Source organism: Mustela nivalis (genome assembly GCF_964662115.1).
Source record: "Mustela nivalis genome assembly, chromosome: 4".
Lineage (NCBI taxonomy): Eukaryota > Metazoa > Chordata > Mammalia > Carnivora > Mustelidae > Mustela > Mustela nivalis.
This window is the reverse complement of record NC_139023.1, coordinates 104,478,459-104,499,989: the sequence shown is the minus strand read 5'-3', so window position 1 is coordinate 104,499,989 and position 21,531 is coordinate 104,478,459. Positions and strand designations below refer to the sequence as shown.

The 21,531-nt window shown below is 38.1% G+C and overlaps 1 protein-coding gene across 6 annotated transcripts in view; it reads left to right on the top strand.

Moving 5' to 3' along the window:
* Positions 1-201: 201 nt before the first annotated feature.
* The window catches only part of NFKB1 (nuclear factor kappa B subunit 1), a 120,599-nt gene continuing 99,269 nt past the window's right edge, over positions 202-21,531 (top strand). For 4 of the 6 annotated variants that reach the window (XM_082728977.1, XM_082728976.1, XM_082728978.1 and 1 more), the window contains exon 1: positions 332-842. The gene's annotated coding sequence lies outside the window, so the exon portion shown is untranslated. Of the gene's footprint in view, positions 843-21,531 lie in introns of all 6 variants that reach the window. The other 2 variants (XM_082728975.1, XM_082728979.1) reach the window with 2 other exon arrangements.

Genomic DNA, 21,531 nt, shown 5'->3' with positions numbered 1-21,531 from the left:
CGCAGCCGCCACCTCCGCGCCGCCTGCCTCCCGGGACAATTCGGCCCCGCGGGCGTTTCCAGGGGGGCGTCCCCGTCCGCTCCGGCCTCTGCGGCTTCGGGAGCGCCGGCTGGGGGAGCTCCGCAGGACACCCGGGCGTCCGGGCCCCGGAACGCGCGCCCCTAGTTCTGCGTCCCATAGCGGCCCCGAGGGGCGGGAGCCGAGCCCGGCGGCAAGGCAGGGCCGGGGGCGCAAGGCGCCCCCAGAAGTGCGGGCTTTCCCCACCCCCGGCGGCTACCCCACCTCCCGCCCCCGCTGCGTGCGCGCGGGTGTCCGTCTGTCTGTCTTCTCTCTCGACGTCAGTGGGAATTTCCAGCCAGGAAGTGAGAGAGTGAGCGAGAGAGAAAGAGAGAGAAGTGCACCAGCGAGCCGGGGCAGGAAGAGGAGGTTTCGCCACCGGAGCGGCCCGGCGACGCGCTGACAGCTTCCCCTGCCCTTCCCGTCGATCGGGCCTCTAGCCGCCGCCGCCGCCCTCGGCCTGCGCCCCGCCGCCGGCCCCGCTCCGAGAGCCCAGCGCAGCCCAGGCCGGAGCCGCCGCGGCCGGGAAGGCGGCACAGCCGCGGCCCGGCCACCGCGCGTCCTGCGCTTCCCTCCGCCCGCGCTGCGGACATGGCGCGGCGCTGACTGGCCCGGCCCGGCGAGAACGCGCGCTCGCTCGCCCCGACCCGACCCGACCCGCACCGGACCCGCTCCGGCCCCGGCCCCGGCCGGCCGCTGCTTCTTCCTTCTCCGGCCCGCAGGCCCGCGCCGCCCCGAGGGGAGCCCACAGGCGCAGGGAGGCCGAGCGCGGACTCGTCACCAGGGTAAGCCGAACTCGGGCAAGTGGGGGCCACGCCGGGGACGTGTGGCCCGAGTCCCGCCGCCTACCCGCCCCGCACCCCCTCTAGCTCTGCTCGGACTTCCTCATTCCTGCGCTAACCGCTGGGCTATTCCGGACGGAGGACCAGGTTGACAGGAGTTGAGAGGCACATGGGCATGGAGAGAGGGGCAGAAGGCACATCTGGACTTCGCAGGGGCCGCTTGGCCAGAGGGCCGCGGCTGCCCGGGCCGTCCTTTCTCCTCGCGTCCCAGCGCCGGGCGGGAACCGGGACCCGTGGGGGAACTCTCGCAAACTTTTTTTTTTTTTTTTTTTTTTTTTATGTTCACCCCCCACCCCCACCCCTCCTGGCGGGTGGCTTGAGGGTTGAGGTGCGCTTCGGAGAGGGAAAGATGTTTGGTGCAGTGCTGAACCAGATTTCACCTAAGGGCGTTCCATGAAATGAAAGCAGAAGTGTATGTCAAGTCCTCTTGCCTGGGAAGCTTATTTACATTAGATTATTTACATAATAATAATCTAATTATTATTAGAATAATAGCTCCCCAGCTCCCCAAAATTGAGTAGAAGAGCCTCATTCCTTCATCTCCTACTTCAAAAAGAAGCCCCCACTTATGTCTGTTTGTCTCTCTCATATACACACACACACACACAAACACACCAGGACATAATGTATTCACTTAACTACAGAATCCGTATCTTCGTTTTGACAAAAAACAAGGAGGGCCTGGTAATGAACCTACAGGGCCTGGCATTTGAGAAAAGAAATTATCTACTTAGAGCACTTTTCAGACACTGATTATGTAAAACACTCGGACAACAGCACCATGTATCATGCATGACCTCCAAAATAAAAATAATGATATAAACAAAGCCTATCCTAAACACAGGTTTTCTTACAGTCTTTAAGAATAGATACCAATGGAGATGTTTGCCGTGATTTATTGGTCTGTACTGAAACCTAAATGGGACTTGATGATACAGTACTTGATTATCAAGATTTAAGACCTTTCCATGGACTTTGTTAAGTAGGGTTTTTCAGCATTGCAGCTTATTAAATAACTGTATTTAACTTACAGATTTTGTTATAAGGCCCATAATCTGGGAAAATGACTATAGTATTACTACAACATTATTTAATAACTCTGGCATACAAATGTTCTGTAAACTGGTGATCTTTGGTAAACACTGAAGCTTTGGGATCAAGATGTCCAGTGCTTATTTTTCTAGAAAAACATCTCAATAGAATATTCTTGAGTAGTTTAAATTGCAGTGTTTGTTAAAACTAAAACGGACTCTTGATTAGAATAAAGTTCTTAACTGGAGTATGTTGTTTTCCTAATTTTAATATTGTGCTTTCTAGAGATGAATCCTCTTACTGTTTGATACACTAAGGAAATGTAAATAATCTAAAGCAATGTATTTTTTGAGTTTATGAGCTTGGGAAGACAGGAAATACAAAGATTTGTTTCCAGTAGCATTTTACATTTGTCATGTAATTAAGTTGCTAAGGAGAATCGAATATTTATCATAAATGGAAACATGAAATCTCCTGAAATTATTCATCCATATTGATATACCTGCAACTCCTCAGTGCCCTGTGGAGCTTGTTTAGATAAAATGTCTTCCTGGGCCACAGCCTACTGGGCAAATGTGAACACAAAGGAAGGCTCATTATGTGTAGATTGAATGCTGGCATTGAAATACTGCTTGCTGTGAATAGTAAATCACCTCTAACCTAATTGAAACACTTTTTAAAGGAAATGTTATAATCCAGTTAGGTGTTGGTGGGTTTGACAATTAGGGTTTGAAAATCTATAATCTTTGTTTTCAAATTTCAATTTAATCTTAAATTCTGCAGCTGGCATTCAGATGGGCTGAATGAATAAACACTGTTTCTCAAACCCAGTTAGTAAATACTAGAGTATACATACAAAAATAGTTGTTCCCCTTTGTAAGCACTACTTTGATCTTTGCACTTCCTTCTTACTCCTACCTCTTAAACAAGTTCATCTGTGATGACTGAGTTGCTGTTGGGAGTTGCCATTGGTAAAAGCTTAGACTGAAATAGCCAGGATGTTAGATTTAGTGATCATATCCCTCCTATTTCTCTTGTCATGTTGCTTGGAACAAACTGAAGCTAGTGTAAGAAACTAATATTTAGGCAGGTTTTTACTACTGCTTTCAGACTTCCAGATAATTGATGGAGTAAGTTACCTTCACTTTCAGGGATTGCTCATTGTGGTAGATAGAAGGTCTAGATAAAGATTTGGCGGCTGCAGGAATCTTGGACTATCATTCAATCAGCAAGATCTTTTTTTTTTTTTTTTTAACCTAATTTATGAGAGGTATTCCCCTGTTCAGAAGAGGTGAAAGTTCTGGCTTTTGGGGGGAAGTGGTTACTTCATAACCTTCATTTAATTTCAACTTGGGAGAAGTAAGAACAGTATTGACATTTTAAAATAGTAAGTTAAATAAAAAATATGAGTTTCCGTATGGCTTTTTAATAAAGTGAAAATATCATCTTTCCCTTCTTCAGAACTTCTTAGTAAATGTGCTCTTCTGAGCACAGAAGATGATTGCAATAGAAATTGTATCTGGAAATGCAGAATAGTTTAACCAATAGAGTAAATACTCAGGTTACACTCTTCTAGTCTACAGATTGAACGGGAATCACAGTAGCAAGTAGGGATGCATAAGAATCAATGGCTATGCAAATTAGCAGGGGGATTGTTTTATTGTTTTCTGTTTATCCTATGAATCATGTAAGGTGGTAAGATTGTTGCATATTATAAGAACAGAATAAGGAAGAGAAGGAAGAAAAGAATTTTATTGTTGTAGGAGGACACTTCTAAATGTTCTACTCTTACATCAGCATTTATGTTTGATTAGAGTTAATTGACAACTGCTTCTTAGTGACCAGTAAACCTCACTGAAGCAATTTGTGCAGCTTTCTGGGAATTAATTCTCATTTGCACTCTTGCACCTCCCACAAATATGAACTCCCCTGTAAGGTTCTTAGATGAGCAGGTAAACGGTGTGAAGCATGTTTGCCCCTATGAATCGACCCTATCACTTCTTAGGAGACCTTAAGGATTTTCAAGAACTAGAAGCATTCAGCCTTAGGAAGGAATGTTTGGACTTGTGGCACAGTTATACAAGTTAGCTTGGCTCCTTGACCTTTTTTTTTTTAAACAATAAAGATTAATGTTTGAAACCACTTAATCTGGTAAAGTTAGTAGAGTAACATAACTGAGATGCTTATCTTTGTAATATTTCATTAATGAGTATCTAGTGCCTCACTGTTGGAAAAAAATAGCATTCTTTTCATGATGATAAACTTGCTTTGTACCTTTGGTCTCTGTTGTATTAGAGAGGGTATTCCTGGGTGCAAATTAATGTGCTGTCTTTCATATTTCGGGTGAGGTTGATAGACTTACCCTTGAAAACCAACTAATAGTTTAGAAAACAAGATGTGAAGTCATATTTTATTGCTTCTCTACAAATAATTTAAAGCCTGACAGTTTTACATAAAATAAGATGTCATTTGCTAAAGATCACAGAATCCTCAAGAGTAGATTATGAATGAAAATAGAGTATTCATCATAAAAATATTATATTTTAAAATTTAAAAAGAAACCAATTATCAAATCTCTCATTTTCCTGTAGTAACTAATAGATTTAATTTTCAGTAGTACAAGTTTCAACTGCTTTGTTGCCGATTTTGAAATTAGAATAATGAAGTAGAGACTTAATTCCCCAATACAAATTGGCTTATTACTTTTTATTTATATTTCACCATTAGGCCTAAATCTTATAACCAGCTTTTATTCTGACCCATATTTTCAATAAATATTAATAAATTTATAGACTTATTTTTTCAAATGGTAAAAAAAGATTATGACTGATGGAGCTTTAAAGAATACAAAGATTCTATATGGCTTATCCTTTAAGAGCCTAATTCTTTTTAAAAATAGTGGAAAAGAGAGGAAAAGAGCTATCTAAAAGAATGAAATCTTGTAGCTACAGCTAAAAAGAAATTATACCAAATTTATACTGACAAAGGCATATCTAACATTTAGCACTGTGCTTATTGGTATATAGTAGGTTACGAATAACTATTTTTTGACTGAAGGAATGGCACAAGTTTTCTTTTGTGGTGTTTGTTCAAAAATAGGGCAGCTGTTTTCTGCAAGGAAAAAAAAATTACACTCTTTTGCCTTGCCTTCTGGGAAGAAAGAAACCAAAAACAAAGTTCTTGCTTCCTAGATATTATATTCTTATCTAAAGAGCACACGAAGTTTATTAGAACAAGGAATTTATTGAAAAGTACCCAGTGAGGTTTGAAGCAGTGGGGGGGGGGGTTGGGGGAACCAGGTGGTGGGTATTAGAGAGGGCAGGGATTGCATGGATCACTGGGTGTGGTGCAAAAAATAATGAATACTGTTATGCTTAAAATAAAACAAACAAACAAAACAAAATAACAACAAAAAAAAAGTACCCAGGGACTTTCAAAAGGAAAGCATTTCATTTTGAAAGATGAGTTTATGGGGCGCCTGGGTGGCTCAGTAGGTTAAGCCGCTGCCTTCAGCTCAGATCATGATCTCAGGGTCTTGGGATCGAGTCCCACATCGGGCTCTCTGCTCAGCAGGGAGCCTGCTTCCTCCTCTCTCTCTCTGCCTACTTGTGATCTCTCTCTGTCAAATAAATAAATAAAATCTTAAAAAAAAAAAAAAAGAAAGATGAGTTTATGAACTGGAAAAAAATGGTTTTTAGTTTCCAAGTTTTAGAGGCACTTATTATGAAGGAACGTAATAAAGTAATTGAAATGATAAAAGGTGTTTATGCAAGTAAAAAGTGTAACTTTCTGCTACGCTAGAATTTATCTGTACTCCATTGAAACTGTAATTTCAATATTAGAGTCTCCAAAAGAGGAAACAGTGCTATAGGCACTGCTTTGTAATCTGAAGTTTGTTAAAGCCTATCTAAATTAATCAACTAAAAAGTAAAACCAAAATATGTTAAGCCATCCAGAATTAAATACTTACCACCTACAAAAAACTGAAGGGGAAAAACTACTAGCTGGAAAATCTCAGGAACAAGCAGACACTTAGTAAGGGGTACTGTATTTTCCACTTTTCATACTTTAATGATTTTGCAATACCCAGGACCTCCTCATGTCAGGGTTTTATCGATTATTTTCACTTGGAACATTTTCGGAAAACTGTCCTTGAAACTCTAAATCAAACCATCTATTATTCTATGAGGACATAATTTATGAAATCTTCCATCCAGACTAGAAGAGAACACAATGCCAACACTCCCAGGCCTGGTGTCCCGACCCCAAGTAGAGTTAGAACCATTTTATCGGAAATTGCTGTTGCTTTGCTCCCCACTTAATTCTAGTTCTGACCCTGATCTCCCTTCGAATCACTTACAAAGACACATTCAGGTTTTAAAGATGAAATTTTAAAAATTGTTTTAAAAAATGAAATTTTAAAAATTAGAAACTAAATGTTTACTTATTATAGGACAGGTACACTGTAGAGCTGTCACTGTTGAAAAGTACTCACAGTAGTGTTTGTTAGTTAAAATAATAAAATATAATCCACGTACTTTGGTAGCTTCCCTGTAAGAAGTCTCAGAGAAGAATAAATTCTGCTGTGTTCCATTACATAATCAACTCAGTCTGCAGCTTCCAGGCAGGAAGAGAAGCATAAACAAAAACACAAAACTGTAATGTTGGCTTTATCTTTACTGTATTAGTCAAAATTCTATGGACAGTTCATACATTCCATACTGGAAAATAAAGCTATGGGTTTTCCTTAGTTTTCAGGCTTTTTAGGTATGAGTATTTGTTGGTGAGATTTTCTTTTTTCTAAACTTGAACAACAACAACAACAAATACCAAACCTGCGTAAAGTTAAGCACACCTCTATAGAAGCATTTAACATTTAAAAAACTCAATTGCTATAATGAATTTTGTCAAAATAGCAGTCATTTAAAAAACTTATTCGTTACTATTGTTTTATCATGCAATTCAGACTGAACATACTACACTGTTTCAATGTCAGGACGTACCTCTCCCTCCCCAAGTCAGTTTTTATCTCCACAAATCAGTTCTAACACATATCAAGCATGAAAGAAGAAAAATTAAAGGTGATGACAGACTCTCTAATCAGTCTACCTGTTTATTGGTTCTGTGCCCACACCTGCAATTCATTTCGAATAGTGAGAATAAGTTACTTGATTGTCTTAGAAAATATGCCTTCTAGCAAGAATTTTAGGAATGGAGAGAATGACTATTTCTTTGAGTGTTTTAACATGAATTCCTCATGTTTTATTGAGATTTGAAGAACTTCTTTGTCTACTAGGTGTTAGATATAGGTTTATTTTTTAGGATTTAAGCATTTATTGGTGTTTGATCATTAAGACTTGGTTTATAAAACTTCAGTGTTTTTTTCTTTTAAACAGGGGTTAGGTATGGTGGTGAGGTCAAAGGAAAAGAACCTCTTACAATTTATAGCATTTTGTATAATGCTCTCTGAATAACACAAGCACCTTTATGACTTATAAAGCTAAAATAAAGTTGATATAGAAGGATGGAAGGAGTATGAATGGCTGTTTATACAGAAGAAATTTAAAGTAGGAAGAAACATGAAGAAGGTAAAGAATAAAAATTAAACTTGATGTTTTTAGTTTTGTTGGATATTCAGGAAAGTACTTAAGGGAGTACACAAAACCATTAGTTTATATAAAATTAAAATAGAATGTAAAATCTAGGCAATAGAAAGATTATTATTATTATTTTTTTAATGGAAGGAGTGGGGGGCAGAGGGGCAAAAGGAGATGGAGAGAGAATCTTAAGTAAGCTCCGTGCCCAGCACGGGAGCTGGATCTCAGAACCCTGAGATCATGACCTGAGTCAGAATCAAGAGTCGGGTGCTTAACCAACTGAGCCATCCAGGTGCCCAGAAAAGATTGTTTTATAGAAAGTATTCACACTGCTCATTTCAAGCCATCCAGGAAGCCTGGGAAAATATTTTGTTGGGGATGGATTAAAATGAACCAAAAACATAGCAAATCCCATACAATATTTATTTAATTCATTCATTTATTATGTAGTTGACATATAGTAAGGTATGTAAGTTAAGTGTGTGTGTGTGTGTGTGTGTGTGTGTGTGTGTGTGTGTGTTTTAAATCTATGAGTCTTAAAAATTTGGTCAAAATCAAGGATAATGAAAGCATAAGTAAGGATTTAGTGGGAGTGTCCTCTATAAAATTAGATCTTGAACTTTCTTACTGACTTAAATATGAGTAACAAAAATAACCTAGAAAGTGAATCAATATTCCAGAGAAAAGGATGAATTCTATGTATCATGGATGAGAAGGGGAGGGTCATGACAAAAAGAGAGATTGAAAAGAACTTTCCTTATAGGCATTTCACTGTGGCTTATCCTATTTTTGATTAATTAAAAACAGTGGTTATTTCCCCTCATTCTGAAAACATTTTAAAGTCAGTTGTGATTCAGCAAACCTCAGTACACTTGGGAAATTAAAATCAAAAGGATGGTATTTGACAATTAAATGTATTTCCTTGTTCTCATGCCATAACATAACATTCAATTGATAAAGTATCGTTATGGTTTCTCTCCATGTCTTTACCCCATTTCCCATTTTAAGCACTTAACTAAATTTAACAAGTACACCTTAGAACATTTTAATATTTCCCGACTATTTTATTTTAAGATTTTATTTATTTATTTGAGAGACAGAGAACGCAAGCAGGGAGAGAGGGAGAAGGAGAAGCAGACTCCTCACTGAGCAGGGAGCCCAATGCCGGGTCCCAGGGTCCTGGAATGGTGACCAGAGCTTAAGGCAAACACTTAATCAACTGAGCACCCAGGTGCCCTGACTATTTTAAAACATTACCTTAGCAGTCATTTACCCTCAAGTTCTTTTTTATGATAGTCGGGGAAAGTATCCCATTTCTCTTAGAAAGTGTGCTGTAAAGGCCAAATAGGAATTAGTCCAAGTTGTTTATGAAGGTGGTTCAATCTTTTGTTGAAATAGATGATTCAAGGGACGGTTATGCTATATTTACTAAACATATGTTAAACTGAAGGAATCCAGGCATTCAAGGTAAGCCACAAAAAAACAGTAATTTTATTGCTGAGCCACTTAGGTATCTTCGCAAAGATATCCGCATCAGTATGCCAGTATCAAATTTATGGTCATGCTCATTGACCAACTTGCAGTCCCTCCCCGACCCCCCATGCACATTAAGGAGTGCAGTTGTTAGCCCACCATGATCCATTTGGTAGGTTCCCCATGCCAGAAATCTAGGAGACCATTCTTCATTCCTAGTCATTTATCTCCTCCGATCACCAAGTTCTGTTAACTCAGCCTCCTCCTCACCTCCCAAATCCATCCCTTCCTCATTGAATTCCTAACTTTCATTTTTGCATTGTCTCCTGATTCATTATCTCCTTCTATTCCATCTTTCATTCCAGCATAAAGGTCAGCTTTCTAAAGCACAAGTCTGATCATGTCACAGTCTTTATATTTCTGAAATCAGTCTCTGTTGTCTTCACAAGCTGATTCCTGCACAGCTCACTTCCCACCCTTGCTCCTCGCCAATCCCCTATTTCTCAGATCATCCACATCAATTTTCAGTTCCTTATTCTCTGTATTTTCTCACTTTGAATGCCTCTGCATACGCGCTCCCTGTGTGAGGTGTGTCCTTTCCTTCCTAGCCAACTTCTCAACCTCTGTAGATGGTTGGGGCGTCATCATTTCTCTGTCTTTTTCTCCTCTGTCCATTCTCCCTGACCTCATCCTGAAGTTACGTGCTTGCAATCCATCTTCTCTTGACATATTATGTTTTCTAGAAAGAAAATATCTTGAGGGTGGGGATTTTATCTTACTTTTTCTTTGCATAGCACCTGGTAAGTTTGCTAAATGAGTAAGTAAATAACTAAGGAGAAAGTCAGCAGATACTGACTAGGTAGCTATTGATTAAGCTGTGTGGCTCTGGGCAAGCTAATTTCTCTGCATTTCATTTTTCCTATGTATAAAAGTGAGAGGGTTAAACTAAATGACCATCTACTTCTAAAATTATTTCTTTGATATAATCGTATTATTTGGAAGCGTTCAGATTTTCTTGCTCTATTGAGCAAAGTCACCCTAAAGAAAATGCGCATGTGAGCAGGTACAAAGATAATTCTTGACTGTCATTATGATAATGTGAGGAACTGTTCATTTTTGTATTTTGAGTTATCATTTATGGTCTTAGTCTAGTTTCATTCTGACATCAGGTGTTTCTGGGGTTGCACCTTTTTGTTATTAATCTCTGCCGTAAACTTAAATTCACATTTCTCCAAAGAAATTGAAGACACACTTGATACAGAAATTGAATATAAAATTCAATATTTTAACTATAGCTGGGTTCAAGCTCTCATTAATTATATAGTTGGAAGAGGAAAAAAGGGAAGTGGTAGTAATGTAAGCTCAGTCCTCATGTGTCAGAACAAGAACATAATGTCTAAAATTGACAAATTAAGAAAAAAGATATAAACATGGTGTTTGGAAATATGGAAAGAACCCCCATGAAAACCAAAAGAGAGAAAGTTAGGAGTGGTAAAAAGTCACTCTGAAAAGTAGGATTGAAGATGAAGAGAGGTGGGGTAGGGGAATCTTTGCTTTTTTATAGAAGCTCTTCTACCTTTGCATAGTATGATTTTTTTTTTAACCATTAATTCATTTGAATATACATTGGGTCCTTTCCAGTGCCAGGTTCGAGGAACGGTAATACTGAACAAGGCAGAAATCAATAATTTCATGGACTTTAGGTCATTTAATATTATCAGTTTTAAAATTTTTCTCTTTACATTAGCCTTTTTAAGATTGAAGAATTACATAGCTAAAAGACTGCATTAATCATAAAAGTATAGCTTTAGTGATTTACCTCAAAGTGAATACCTTAACTTAGGTGGTGCTCTAGAAAGAACATTACCAGCTCCCCAAAAGCCTTTTTTCTGCCCCTTCATGGTCAGGACCCCTACCCTTCACTCTCATTTAAAAGTCTTCACTAATGGGGCGCCCGGGTGGCTCAGTTGCTTAAGCCTCTGCCTTCTGCTTAGGTCATGATCCTAGAGTCCTGGGATCAAGCCCCATGTCAGGCTCCCTGCTTGATAGGGAGCCTGTTTCTCCCTCTTTTCCCTGGCTGTGCTCTCTGTCTCTATCTCTGTCTGTGTCTCTCTCAAATAAATAATAAATTCTTTTCAAAAAATAGGTTTCACTACCGACTTTTGGATTGTAGGCATGTTGATTCCATGAGTCCACAAATAAATTCATCCACATACAATTGAAAATTGACTGAATGATTTCATTACTCCAAGGTACTAATAATGAGCTTCCCACAAGTAGGAACTGTGCTGTGGTTAAAAGCTCTAAGGTCAGTTCATTTAAGACTTTGATCACTAAACAAAATATGTTTGTAAAAGTAGAAAACAATTCAGATTTTCATATAAATTTGTCATTTATGAGTTTGAGTAAATATTTTGTTTATTGCCCAGCAGTCAAGGTCACTGATAAAGAGACATGGGAGAAAGAAGAATTCACATCAGACCTTATCAGAAATGGAAGAGAAGGGGCGCTGGGGTGGCTCAGTGTGTTAAGCCTCTGCCTTCGGTTCAGGTCATGGTCATGATCTCAGGGTGCTGGGATTGAGTCCCGCATCGGGCTCGCTGCTCCACAGGGAGCCTGCTTCCTCTTTTCTCTCTCTCTCTCTCTGCCTGCCTCTCTGCCTACTTGTGATCTCTGGCTGTCAAATAAATAAATAAAATCTTTAAAAAAAAAAAAAAAGAAGAAATGGAAGAGAATGTAGTTCACTTTTTTCTTCCCTTTTACATTGACATCTGCATAAATTGAAGGATTTATCTATGGTCAATGTGGAAATGCCTTCATAACTAGATTTAAGGACTGAAAGTTCCCTGTATAAGACCTGATTTTGATGCTTGCAAATCATCATTTGTGTGTTTGTTTAATTGGAAGGCCACTGTTGTTCTTATTTCTTCAAGGAAACCTTCTTCTCCCTCCAGAGCGATTGTCACCATATCCATAGAATCAAGCAAGTATTAATGGCTCACATGATTAATCCTTTTCATTTAAAACATAAAGGATGTACTTTTATAGATATGTGAAGATAAATAAAAATGAAAATCCAAACTGAAGTTGTCATACTAAATTTAAGAGAACTTGTTTTCTCCCTATCTAATCAAATAATGCTAATCTCCAATTCATAATTCTTGAGGTCTACTTCCTCTTCAGTCTGAAAATACAAATACTCCAAAATGGTGCTCAAGACAAAGGCCAGACATGAAATTAAAATTTGGTTGTACTCCATCTTTTTAAGTAAGTCTTCATTTTTTTTTTTAGAACGGTTTAAGATTTACCACAAAATTGATACGATACAAAGATTTTCCCTACACCCTCACCACTCTCTATGCATCGTCTCCCATTATCAGCATCTCCCATCAGGGTGTACATTTGTTACAGTTGATGATCCTACATTGACACATGGTAAGCACCCAAAGTCCTTAGTTTGTGTATGGTTCATTCTTGGTATTGTGCATTCTTTGAATTTAGACAAATGTGCAATGACATGTATCCATCATTATGGAATTCTACAAGGGTATATTCATGGCCTTTAAAGTCCTGTGTTCCACCTATTCATCCTTTATCCCCTCCCCCAACCATCATACTCTATTTTTAGAGAATAAATTTGTAGTAAATCAAATCCCTTTCCAATGCCACCTGAATGAAAGACCTCAAACTTAATGTATTGAATTGGTTTTTATGTGGAAATGGAAGGCAACAGTATCTCCTGAGTGACTTCAGTTATAACATGTAAGGTTTTCATCTAATGTACTGTAATCTTTTTTTTTTAAGATTTTATTTATTTATTTGACAGAGAGAAATCACAAGTAGAAAGAGAGGCAGGCAGAGAGAGAGAGAGAGGGAAGCAGGCTCCCTGCCGAGCAGAGAGCCCCATGCGGGACTCGATCCCAGGACCCTGAGATCATGACCCGAGCCGAAGACAGTGGCTTAACCCACCGAGCCACCCCGGCGCCCCTAATTTACTTTATCTTTAGAAAGCTTCTCTAGCTATACAAATTTAGATTCACCGTATTTCATCCAACTATACTATTAACAAAAATAAATTTTACTCAGAATGGAATCTGCCATTTAGTATATATGGCACTTAATTATAATATGATAGAAAATGTCCAGAATATCTTTTTGACCCTATAAATTTCATTCATTTATGATTGAGAAGACAAGCATAGGCAAAGATTCATACTTAGGGAACACATTAGAATGCATTCTGATCTAAGAAAATCCCTGTCCTCCATGGGTACAGCAGACATGATACAGCAAGAATTTATATGCTTCTATCACACAGGGAAAAGAGGTTATATTTACTATGTTTTATTGATTCTAAGAGGTACTTCTCCCCCCTCCCAGACTAATATCTTTACTTAATTATATGTAGTTGAGGATTTTCTAGGAATCTTTCTGTTATTGATTCTAATTTAATTTTATTGTGTTTAGATAACATATCTGTATGCTTTCACTTCTTTGAAATTTATTGAGACTTGTTTTATAGTCCAACATATGGTCTGTCTTGGTGAATATTCCATGTGCACTTGAAAAGAATGTGTCTGCTAGTCATTGTTGTGTTTTATACATGCACTTAGTTTTATTAAGGATGATGTTCCTACACTTTCTATATCTTTACTGATGCTCTATTGATTTGCTTTCATCAGTTACTGAGAGAGGAGTGTTAAAAATGTTAACTATAATTATATATATTTCTGTTTCTTCCTTTAGCTCTGCCACTTTAGCTTCTTGTATTTTGAAGCTCTGTTAATATATGCATATGCATTAAGATCATTATTTCTCTGTGATGAATTGACCCTTTTATTCTTAAGAAATGTTTCTTTTTGCCACTGGTAATATTTCCTCTCTTGAAGTCTACTGTATCTGATATTTTACTATAACCTGCTTTTTATACCTAGTATTTCCATGGTGTAACTGTCATAACTTTCCATCCTGATACTAAACTATTTGAGTCTTTAATATTAAAGCATAATTTTTATGAAAAGCATATACTTGGATCTTGCTTTTTTTTTTTTTTTTAAGATTTTATTCATTTATTTGACAGACAGAGATCACCAATAGGCAGAGAAACAAGCAGAGAGAAAGAGGAGGAAGCAGGCTCCTTGCTGAGCCGAGAGCCCAATGCAGGGCTCTATCCCAGGACCCTGGGATCATGATCTGAGCTGAAGGCAGAGGCTTTAACCCACTGAGCCACCCAGACGCTCCAGGTCTTGCTTTTTTTGTCCAGTCTGACCATCTCTACTTTCTTTTGGTCTGTTTAGTCCATTTTCATTGAATATAATTATTGATATAGTTGGGCTTAAGGTACCATCTTGGTAATTATTATATACTTGTGCCATCTGTTTGTTCTTTACTGTTTTTTCCCTCCTCTCCTGCCATCTTTTGAATAGGTTAATTTTTTAAAATTCCATTTCCTCTCCTTCATTGGATATATTTTAAACTGTTTACTTTGGGGATTACAATATGCACCCTTGAGTCTACCACAAATAAATACTATAATATTTCATATATAATGTAAGAACTTGACAGTGGTATACTTCCACTTATCCTTTTCCCTTCCTCTGTGCTATTTTTGTTCCACATTTTACTTCTGCATATGTTATAAACCCAAAAATAGATCATATTTTTTAATAGCACACAAAAAAAAGGTCTTATACTTACCCCCGTTTTCATCATCTTTGGCCTTTTTTATTCATCCGTGTACATCCAAATTGCTATCCAGTATAATTTCCCTTCATCATGAACAACTCTCTTTAACAGGCTGCAGACCTGCAGAGGATGAATTCTCTCAGCTGTTGCTTATTTGAAAAATAATCCCAATTTCACCTTAATTTTTAAAGGTTATTTTGCTGAGTATAGAACTGTATACTAATCTTGTTTTTCCTTTCAGTATTGTCATCATTGTTTCTGATAAGTCAGCCATCATACTTATCATTATCCCTGCTTGTCCCTGAGTGTTTTTAGAATTGTTTTCTAGAGCATTAATTTTTATCAGTTTTTGTTGTGATGTGACTTAGCATGGTTTTGTCTTCATCCAACATGGCATCTTTGAGATTCATGGATCTATGGGTTGATTTTGTTTTTTTAAAAACAAATTTGGAAAATTCCTGGCCATTATTTCTTCAAATATTTTTTCTTCTCTTTCTCTCTAGGACTCTAAATGACACATATAAGACCACATGATATCATCTCATAGGTCATGAAAGGTGTCCTAATTTTTTTCTGCCTTTTGTCTCTGTGCTTCAGTTTAGATAGATTTTATTGACCAATATTCAAGTTTATTGATCCTTTCTTCTATAGTGTTCAATATGCTGATCAGGTCATCTAATAAAATCCCATTTTGATGTAGAATTTTCTATTGGCTCTTTTTCTTTTTTATTTCCATTTCTCTTCCAAGATTCCCTATCCATTTAGTATGTTCATTTTTTCCTTTATTTTCTTGGACATATTGCTACTAACAGTTTTAAAGTCATTGGTTGCTAATTCCATAATTTGTGTCATTATTTTCTTTTGAGTCATATTCTCCTACTTCTTTGCATGTTTTGTCCTTTTTGTTGTACTCTGTGGGTACTATGTTGTAGAGATATGTATATTTGTCTTCCTTTAAACAGTGTTGAGTTTTGTTGTAATAGGTAATAAATTTAACTGGTGAATACCTGGTTTTATAAAGTTGGGCTTAGAGTAGACTTTATTCTAGGGTATGCCCCTTATTCCAGGAACATGATCTTTCTGGTGTCAGAGCTAAATGCTCAGATTGTTCAGTGATGTCTCTTCATCCTGGATGATTGGAACGTCAGTGTTTGTCATAGGTTCCCCAAACTTCTAGAATTTCCATTCAGCTCTTCGATCCCTGACAACTGTTTTTCTAGTAGGCTTTAAAGAATCTTGTCCTGCACTAGCACAGCTTAGAATGTATTCATTACCAGAGGTGACCCCATGCAGATTTCTGAACGTTTTTGTCTATGTAAACTCCTCATTTCTGGTACCCTGCCCAGTGAGACTGGAGATCTCTGTTTGGACTCTACTTCCTTGTATCATGGTTTGGAACATAGTCAAAAAGTGATTTTAGAGCTCACCTCAAGTGTTTCCATGCCCAGTGTCTTCCATTATTCCTCAGTTATTTTGTATAGTTTTACAGTTGTGTTGGGCGCGTTCAATAATCATTACCCTGTCATGACTAAAACCAAGAGTCCACATTTTGACAAATCTGAAATTGCAGTGTTTCCTACTATTAATATAATATCATTTTTTAAAAGTACTTAGTATTTATTAATTTGGTGATACAAAGAAGTGAAGCTCTTGTATCTACTTTTCAGGCATTTATATCCATAAAGAAGATGGTAAATATATAAAGTTAAATTGTAGTAGATCAGTATGTTGTTCAGGTATAAAGTCACCAGTACACCTAAGTGTTAGAGCCCTTGTGTGGACTGCATAGCTGTAGGTTACAGAAGAAATACTGGGTTTCTGGGCAGAGCTCAGATTTGAGCAGAGGCTTGAAGAGTCGGTAATACATAAGTAAGAAAGATGGCATTTCAGGATGTAAGGCTACCATGAACAAAACACAAGGTGGAAGTGAACAAGGCATTTTTGAATTATCGATCAGTCTGTCTATAATAAAGCGTTTTGGTTAGGACATAGGAACAGATGATGTTTATAATACGATTTAATATAATAAATAATAAGCTGAGTGGTTGATGGGCTTTTGACCTTATAAAGGAGAATAGTAGGGAGGCTACTACTATCATTCAGAAGCGAGGCAGTGAAAGTTCAACTAGGATACAACAGTGGGAGTGGAAAGAGGGGGCAGATACAAGAAATAATACAAGGAAGAAATCAGCAGGAATCAGTTATTAATTGAATATGTGTGAGATAAGGAGAGGGAAAGGAGAAAAAGGTGACAGAACTTTTGATCCTGAGTACCTGAGACAATGATATATTGGCAGAAACCAGGAAGTCAAGAAGAGAGCCATTGCTGCAAGAATGATTAATTTGATTTTAGAGAGTTGAAATTAAGATTTTAGAGAATTGAAAGTACTAAAAGGTTTATTGTTTCTTAATGATATCTGTGCTTAATGCTAGTAACAATGTATTAATACTTATATTTTGAAGGTTTTAGAGTACTAATTTTATTTCTGTTTGCATTACAGTATTTTTGGCTAATGTACTTGTTTCCTTTGTTTTATTAGGAACTGAATAAGCAAATATAGTAAAAATGAGTACAGAATGTGGGGGTGGGGAATAGGTTCTGAATAGGACCCTAACAAAGAAAATATAATTACTGAATTGCCAAGATAACTAAACCACTCCATACACACCCTCCATTTCCTGTGGTACTTACCATGTTGCATTGCTTTTGCCTATATGTCTTCCTACCTACTAAACTGTTGCATTCGTTTGTTTTTGCTGTGTAAAAAATTACCACAAAGCTAATTAATACACAAATGTTTGTTATTTCCCTCAATTTGGTAGACTCTGTAGGTCATCTGGTCTGGGCTGGTTCTGCTGATCTTTGAAGTCTTTTGGTTGCTCATCTGATGCTGTTTGGTTTAGGGGGGTGTCCAGTAGGACCTCTCTGCTCCACAGGATCTCCAATTCTCCAGTGGGCTAGCTCATGCTTGTTCACATGGCAGCAGTGTTCCAAGAGAGCAAGAATTGCTGTTGCAAGGCCTCTCTTGAATCTCTCTCTTGAAAAAGCCTCTCTGGCTTTTTTGTTTTTTTTTTTTTTAAGACTATTTATTTGACAGACCGAAATTGCAAGTACGCAGAGCAGAGGCAGCAGAGAGAGAGCAGAGGCTGGCAGAGAGAGAGATCACAAGTAGGCAGAGAGGCAGGCAGAGAGAGAACGAGAAGCAGGCTTCCCGCTGAGCAGAGAGCCTGATGCAGGCTCGATACCAGAATCGTGAGATCATGACCTGAGCCGAAGGTAGAGGCTTAATCCACTGAGCCACCCAGGTGCCCCTGAAGCCGGCATTTAAAACTCACACTTCTATCTTATTCTATTTGTCAGAGCAACTTACAGGCCTGCTAAGATTCAAGGGTTGGAGAAGAAATAGATTTTACCTTTGGGTGGAATTGCAAAGAATGTTTGGTCATTGCTTCCATTCTACCACAACTGTGGGCCCTGGGAATACACTCTTGTATATTTTGCTGTCATGAGAAACTGACACATAGTAAGTCTAAATTTTTTTTTCAATGAATGACTAAATTAATGAAGGAAGGAATGCTTTCAAGGAATATTTCAATATACCTTAGTTTTAAAGATCTGCATTCTTTTATTCTACCATTAGTGAGTATAGTGTTTTCTATGGACATATTTTAGAAAGGGAGTCTCTTTATTCTCCTTCTATCCTTTGTAATTGAACAAAAGAGATATATATTTTTAAAGATTTTATTTGTTTGTCAGAGAGTGAGAAAGAGAGCACAAGCAGGGGGAGTGGCAGGCCGAGGGAGAAGCAAGTTCCTAAAGAAGCAAGGAGCCTGACATGGGACTCGATCCCAGGACCCTGGGTCATGACCTGAGCTGAAGGCGGATGCTTAACCAACTGAGCCATCTAGGCCTCCCCAGAGGAGATATTTAAAACAAAACAAAATAAAAAGCAGCTATTGTTGTTCTGGTATTTTCACCTTCACATTTGACTATCTCAGGAAGAACTCACTTGAGTGCGTTGTCACAGTCCTACTCTGCTTTTTGGGCTATGCACTGAATGGACTAGCTCCAACCTGAACATGCAGGAGGCCTGGAGCAAAAATGCTGGATTAGAATGAATTAAATTTTAAGTCAAGGAAAAAATCACATCTGCCTCCTAGGTAGATGAACGAACCATAGTCTACAGAGTCAGATTAGCTAGCATTACTCTGTCAACCTCGGCCAATGACTTGCTGTCAGTAAACCTTGGTTTTCTCCTCCAGGACCATATTTCTCAGGAATATTGTGAAAATTAAGTGAAATGTGTAAATCATGCTAGTGCTTCCTGATTCATTGGTAGTAATTGATGAAGTTTAGTTCTTTACACATGTGAACCAAAGTACTGTTATATGATGGCTTTCATCAGGTTTCTCTTTTGGGGCATTACTGACATTTGGGTTCAGGTATTTCTTCATTGTAAAGGGTTGTCCTGTACGTTACAGGGTCTTTAGCAGCATCTCTAACCTCTACACACTAAATGCCAGTAGGACTGTCCACTGTGTCACACTGCCAGTGTGACAACTAATAGTGTCTCCAGACATTGCCAAATGTCCCTAGTGACAAAATACGCAGACATTTGATTCAACAGTAATAAGGATAGAGATAAAGAGGGAATGTGGCAGTGTACCCATACATGTGGGATAGGAAAGAAAAGTACTTGATTCTTCTCAGAATGCCTAAAATACTTCCTGTCTGTATTACTTTTCCCATAACCTAACATAAACTAGTTTATTATGCTCTAACAAAATGCTTAACGTTTACTGTGTGCCAATGACTATGCTAATATGCTTTACATGAGTTAACAGTTGGAGGTTGTGTATGTATCTTCTCTCTCTATTGGATTGGCATTCCATCGTGGACAGGGACCTGTACTAGCTCCAACCATGATGTGTTTGTACTTCTGAGGGAGCTATTTTCTCTGTTGGTCACATTGGTAGCATTGCACCCAAGTAAAGCATTAAGGAGCTGAAAATGGGTGGAGGTATGGAAAACATGGAAAATGAGTTTATAGGAATCTAAATGTAGTAGATTACAAATACTGATTTTTTTAAAAAAACTTGTAATAAACAGTTATTTTGTGAAAAGTAACCACTAACGTTTCTTTCATCATCATAAACTCACATATCAGAAGAAAGGTGTAAATAAATAGCCCCCCTTTTTTTTTCAAAGATTTTATTTATTTATTTGACAGACAGACAGAGACCACAAGTTGGCAGAGAGGCAGAGAGAGAGGGGGAAGCAAGCTCTTGCCGAGCAGAGAGCCCTATGCGGGGCTCAATCCCAGGACCCTGAGATCATGACCTGAGCCGAAGGCAGAGGCTTAATCCACTGAGCCACCCAGGTGCCCCAAATAGTCCCTTTAAAGTTAAATTTTTTCTGTTATATTTATTTGAAGAGGATTCCAGTAGTGCTTACAAACTGCTCACTCATTCATACTTCATGTGTGATTCACTATGTCATTAATTGTTAAAGATGTTGGAGTTAAACTTTTAAGTTCAGCACGGCGTTTTTCTTTTTTCTTAAAAACATGTATTTCTAATTACATAAATGAGTTAGAAAATTAAAACATAGGAATGTATAACTTAGGTAGTAATAATCTCCATGTCACTATATATGGATACGAATTATTCTTTTTTATTAATTATTTTTATTAACATATAATATATTATTAGCCCCAGGGGTACAAATCTATGAAGCATCAGGCTTACACACTTCACAGCACTCACCATAGCACATACCCTCCCCAATGTCCATAACCCCACCACCCTCTCCCTACTCCCCCACACCCCAGCAACCCTCAGTTTGTTTTGTGAGATTAAGAGTCTATTATAGTTTGTCTCCCTCCCTGAATTATTCTTTTTAACAGCCACGTAATATGTATGGTAAGAGTGTAGCAATATTATAATTAATCTGGCATCAAAGGACATTTAGGTTGTTTCCAGTTTTTTGCAGCAATGCATATCCTTGTACTAATTTTTTTTTTTTTTTTTGCACATTTGCTCATATAATTCTTTAGCACAGATTTCTGGAAGTGGGATTGCCAAATCAAAAGATAATCTCAGTTGAATGTTTCCCATTATATGTAGTACACACATGTATAAACCTTACAGTACATTTCCTCTGAAAAATTCCTCTGTCTAGATAAATAGGCTTTATCTATATCAATTTATTATTCAACAGAAATGGTGAAAGTCACTGTCTTTCCTCTAATTTCATCTTCACTGCTATCTAGATTGTTATTAAAATTATACCTAAGTGGTGTCTGTTATAGCTGAATATAATCTTGGAAATAGGCCCTTATCTGATTCCCAACTGCATCCTCTGAATGGCACCTAAAATTCTGTTTTTTGAACTGCAGATTGTCAATGCGTTTGAAAAGCTTGTTTTTCTTTTTAATGAAATCTAATAGAACAAAAAGGGTATGTTTCCTTACAGCGGGCCCTGATTAAAAAAAATGTGAATATATTTGATCCTAGAAAATTCCTCCACTTATAAGGAGGGAAGTGGCCTTGGTCGTGCTCCCTTCACTAAGAACTCTTTATGCTGGCCTTTGATGTCAGTGGTAAGATTGTCACAGATGTGCAGCAAATAATCCATTAGACTTTTCATGTAGAACTCATCACATGTTTAGAACTTAGCCAGTTACATTATGCTTCTCAAGTGAGAAACACAAACAATCCCAGGAGAAGCTCTTTTATTGCTACCTGGCTATATTTTCTATTTCTCTTTCCGCAGAGTGAACATTTTCCTGAAAACCTCACCATTGGGAGAGAGAGTGCAGAGCTTAGGCCCATCTTCTCACTAG